The 4,795-nt window shown below is 56.2% G+C and overlaps 1 protein-coding gene across 16 annotated transcripts in view; it reads left to right on the top strand.

Moving 5' to 3' along the window:
* Positions 1-1,275: 1,275 nt before the first annotated feature.
* LOC113202824 (uncharacterized) overlaps positions 1,276-4,795 on the top strand; it is a 60,046-nt gene continuing 56,526 nt past the window's right edge. For 13 of the 16 annotated variants that reach the window (XM_052265544.1, XM_052265539.1, XM_052265547.1 and 10 more), the window contains exon 1: positions 1,276-1,443. The gene's annotated coding sequence lies outside the window, so the exon portion shown is untranslated. Of the gene's footprint in view, positions 1,444-1,475; positions 1,818-4,179; positions 4,472-4,795 lie in introns of those variants that run through there. The other 3 variants (XM_052265537.1, XM_052265536.1, XM_052265538.1) reach the window with 3 other exon arrangements.

Genomic DNA, 4,795 nt, shown 5'->3' with positions numbered 1-4,795 from the left:
GCAACTCGTACTACTCGTACTGCTTGTGCTCTCACTCTCGCCCCCTTCCACTCTCTGCTCGTGGGGAAGGTTGGGGATCGGGCCGTGATCAGTACACATACAATACTTATTACACTGTGTACAGGGGACTCGACTCCTCTCCGATAAACATCGCGACCATGCATGCACTCTATCTCCCCCCCCCCCTCCTTCTCTCTCCTTCTCTCTCTCTCTCTCTGACGCATCAGCTGACTGACGGCATTGCTGGCGGGTACGTTACCGCTTGACTGACTGAGACCGACTGACGGACAGACACACATTTACCCCCTGCCCCCCCCCCCTTTTCTCTACAAAGGTGGGCGCGCGTGCGCACACACACACACACATGTACACACACGCACGCACAGACACACACACACACATTCACTCTCGCACATCTGTTTTCACCGTCTCGCCCTTGTCAAGTAATTCCGACCCGTTCTCTGTCCTTGGCCGTTCCGTCTCCTTCGCACACATAGCTTAAGCTTAGCTACTGGGTTGTGGTGGGGCGGAGGCCTCGCAAGGCCTCGTGACGACGTCGACAGCCAAGTCAAGTAGTGTGCTTGAACGTGAACGTGTGGTGACATTCTGTGAATGGGGGTATACTCCGCGCGCTGGCGCTACCCCGTACAGGCCGTCGCCGTCCATACTTCTCGCTCACGCCCAGAGACCACGAAAATGTCACGAATAGGTCATTTTCGGTCATTTGACGTCAAAATGACCGAGTTTTGGCCTAAATTTGGACCTTTCTCGTGGCCAAATTAGTCCTTTTGATGTCAATATGACGTCCTCGTGAGTTTTTCGTGTTCATTGGGCTCTACTCGTCATCGTCAAGTGCTTCCCGCACCGGGTTGTCACCCCGTCACCTCGATTATGGATATTTAGTCGACGTTTTTGCCGCTTTTCTTTTAATTTGTTTGCATCGTTCACCAGTTGTTTGAGAATAACAAACAACTGATAACCGACGAACGGCAAACAGTCTGTTCAAATACAATTATAATAATCAGCGAAAGCTACTGCTCTGTTACTAAACTGAAATGGGCATGAGGAGTAAGTTCTGTAACTACTTTGATGACCTCCTGAGGCCCAAAACTACGCGTATCTGATGTATACACCACGACGTCCTGCGATTCTACAGTTTCTTGACTGCCGCGCGCCCAGCTTCAAACACCCCGCCCACTCCGCCCCAGCGGCTTGTCGACTTCCGCCGCTCACGTCGGACAGTGCTGCCCTCTGGATTTTAGTTGGTGAACCTCAGGACGTAATCCGTGTGACTGCGCGAGTTGTTTTGACGTTTTGTTTGTGTTTGTGTATCTTTGCCGTCTGCTGGAACTCGCGGATAACTTTTGGCTATTTGGATAATTTCCGCGAGGACGGCCAGGAGTCAGGGTTCTCTAAGCTCCCCACTGCCTCCTTCCAGATTCGGTGAGCGCTAGCCTTTTGTTATTCTCTTACGGGACTTGTATTGATTTATACCCGAGGCCCGAAGCCAGCCTGCCCAGCTCAATTTAGGCTGGTCCCGTCTCGTCTCTAGATCGATCCCTTCCGATCGTCCTGGGCGTGAACGCCGTCGAACGGGATTTCGAAAAAGGGTTTATCTCAGTTCGAAGGACCGCAAGACACGGTCGTTGAGTGTCCCGTCTGCTGAGTGGTTCGGGCCGCGGGCCTGGTGTCCTGCAGTGGTTATTTACTGAAGAGGTTATGTGCGGGACGGGGCCCTTAGCAGACCCCTGCTGCCTTCGTTTAATCAGTGTTTCGCTATCCCTGGACTGACTGCAGCTCGGATTCTGTCTGTTGTGGTGAGTAGAACAGTGCAGTGGCGAGCGTCGATCGATTTTGTGGAAGGTTTGACTTGCAACCCTCTCAGGGGTAGTACTACATTCCTGGTTGAAGGGGTTGAGAATTTTAGGTTAATGTCCAACTTTTCATGCCCTATCTGATTCCTTTTCTCTCTCGTTGTATAGATGTTCAGACGGGTTATTAGTTTCTCACCAGTCTCTTTTATTGCATTTTTAGTAAATATATTGAGTACAGTGATCTCTTGTATTTTTCTTGGATTGAACATTACATATTCAATCTGATGGATGGCAAGGCAACAACTTTTTTATAAGTCTTGCTGAAAGACTTCAGCAGATCTCCTTTGGGTACCGTAACTTTATCACTGGTTAAAATTGCAACCCTTGCTTTTCAGGGTTCTCTTGCATGTTCTGCAGGTGACCCAAGGTGTTACTGAATAACATTATGGTGCTAGACTGTGAGCATATTACTATTGAAAACTATTGAAAGACAATAATTTACAACACCTCTGGTTATTTTGTGATTTGTTTCACTACTGTCTGTTTTATTTCATAGATGTTTAATCGGACTGTCTCTGTTCCGTTGACTTGACCTGAATGAATCAGTCCACTTATAACCGTGTGTTTCGTGTTTCCATATCAGTTCTTAACTTATTGGGAAACGTCACCTTTTTCCTAGCCAATATTGGTGTATTTCAAAGCACTTATTGAACCTGCCTTGAAAAAGCACAGCAACTATCTTAAGTATTCTTATTATTTTTTTCTATTGTAGATAATGTAGGTGCAACCTCAGAGTGATAATTACGTTCCATCTGTTTGTGCATTTTTACACTATACTTAGGCTGAAATAGCCAAGGAATAGCTTTCAACGCCCCCACAGCTTCACCACCTTCCCATACCGACTCATTTTCCAAATTGCACCACCTGTACCGCCAGTAAGAGCATGATACAGCCCTTCCCCTCGGTGATCTCCAGCAGCGTCCCCGCCCCGCCCCGCCCAGTGCCGGCAGAAGCCAGGAGGGGTGCCCCTGCTGAGTGGACGCTGTTCCGTTTCCGAAGTGCCGCCGTCGTCGGTTTTCTGCACCGTGTTCCTTGAGCCTCCCCTCTCCCCCTCCCCCTCCCGCTTCCGCCTCCCTTCCCTGCGGTTAGAGAGCTGACTGGAGTCCAGCTGATCTCGTTACGTCACCGCGCGCTTGATTCAGTCGGCTTCCCCCCGCGCGCTGCGGTGACGTCATTCAGGGGTTTGCGTGGCGAGCTGGGCGGGGGCGAGGCGACTGCCACTGCCACTGCCACTGCCACACGATACACAGTCCTCCTGCGAGCTCTCCCCGGAGTTCTATAGGGAGCGTTTTACTTCCGAGTGTGCTGCCCCGCCCCGCCGCACCCGGAGGCCCCACCGGGTGCCCCCCTCCCCCTCACTCCTGCGCCGCGCCGCTTGCAGCCCCATTTGCATCCCTCCCTTCTTTCCGGCAAGACCCTGCGGGTCACGCTGCGGCAGGCTGTTGTCGGCTTTTAGCAATTATAATTTGCGAAGCAGATATTTGGTGGTCATCAGTCTCGTCCTTGCGTGCCCTGCTCCCCCACCCGCTCCGGCCCGTTCCGCTCCGGCGCGGCCACCCGCCCCCTTCCGTTGGCCGCCTGGAGAACTGGAGAAGTCGACGAGGGGGAAGTTCAGCCGGCCGGCCCCGGCCGGTCCGAGGTCCGGGCGATGGATGCACTTTGCCCCGCTTCTTTTCTCTGCGCGCTGGCTCCATCTGGCCGGCCAGCACACCATCTCCGCAACGGCCTCTTCTCTCCTCTCGCTCGCTCCTGCCACTCTCGCTCGCTCTTGCCGCACTCGGCCGTCTATCGCTCTCGCTCACTCCCCCTCGTAACAAGTGAGCGAGGGAAAAAAATGGCAGACACCGAACGAAAGCTAGAAATGGGGGAGTGACACGAGGAGGGGCCCACCCCGCTGCGTGTGACCCGAGAGGGAGGGAGCGAGAGAGAGTGAGAGAGAGAGGGATGGAGAGGGAGCGAGGCAGCCCGCACCTCCCCTTGCTCGCTCGCGACTTCTCTGGGCGGGAGCGGGGGAGGGGAGCCTTTGCGGTCTAACCTACCCCTACGACGCCCTCACCCTCCCCCTGGCCCTGCCCGGCGTCGCTTCGCGGCGGGGCGCGGCGGGGCGTGGGGCGGCGTGGCGCGGCGCCCTGCCGAGGGCTTTAGCGTCCACCCCGCACCCCCAATAGCGCCCGCCCCGCCGCGCCCCGCCCCGCCCCGTCGTTTTGGCTCTCTCGCCACGTGCGGCGCTACGTGCTAGTACGAGTCTCGCCGGGCTGCGGGCCGGTCCTCGCCGGGCTGAAGCCGTCGCTCACTCCGCCCCGCCCGCCGCCTACCTCGCGAGCGTCCCCGCCGGTCCCCGCTGGCAGCCCCATTCTCCGCGAGGCAGGTTGCGGCGAGGTTCTTCCCGGTGCACGCTGTCGGCCGAACCCCCAGGGAGGCCCCGCGGCCGCCCCCACCCTCGCCCCGGGTCTCGTGTCGTGTTTTACTACTGCCGACCCCGGTGACGCTGCTCCGTGGTCGAAGTACCGCCCTGTGGTCGTAGCTGACGTACCGGCCTTGGCCCCGGGGCTGCGATGCACCTCTACCGCTGGACACCGGCCCATCTCTCCTAAAAGGTATCGGTACACATACGCCCTCGCCCAGCCTGGATACGCCCGGCTTAGGAGCTTCGGGACCTCCGACCAAACCGACCGTAGATTAAAGCCTCTATGCCTCCGACCGGACTTCGTGTTACCGATCATAGACTTATAAGACCTGTGCCTCTGACCCTGCCTCCTGCCTCCCGCCGTCGTGTCGCGCACCGCCTCGGCGCAAACACTTCGGAAATAGCGTCGTTCTGCCTGATGCTGTGCCTGCGCGCCCCGCCTTGTTGTGCTATACACCCGCCTGATCATATCGCACCCCACGAAGTGCACAGGTCAGGCCCGAGGCGGCGTTCA

The sequence above is a fragment of the Frankliniella occidentalis genome, unplaced genomic scaffold (assembly GCF_000697945.3).
Source record: "Frankliniella occidentalis isolate FOCC.00 unplaced genomic scaffold, Focc_3.1 Scaffold28, whole genome shotgun sequence".
Classification (NCBI taxonomy): Eukaryota; Metazoa; Arthropoda; class Insecta; order Thysanoptera; family Thripidae; genus Frankliniella; species Frankliniella occidentalis.
This window is presented reverse-complemented; position numbering and strand designations above follow the sequence as displayed.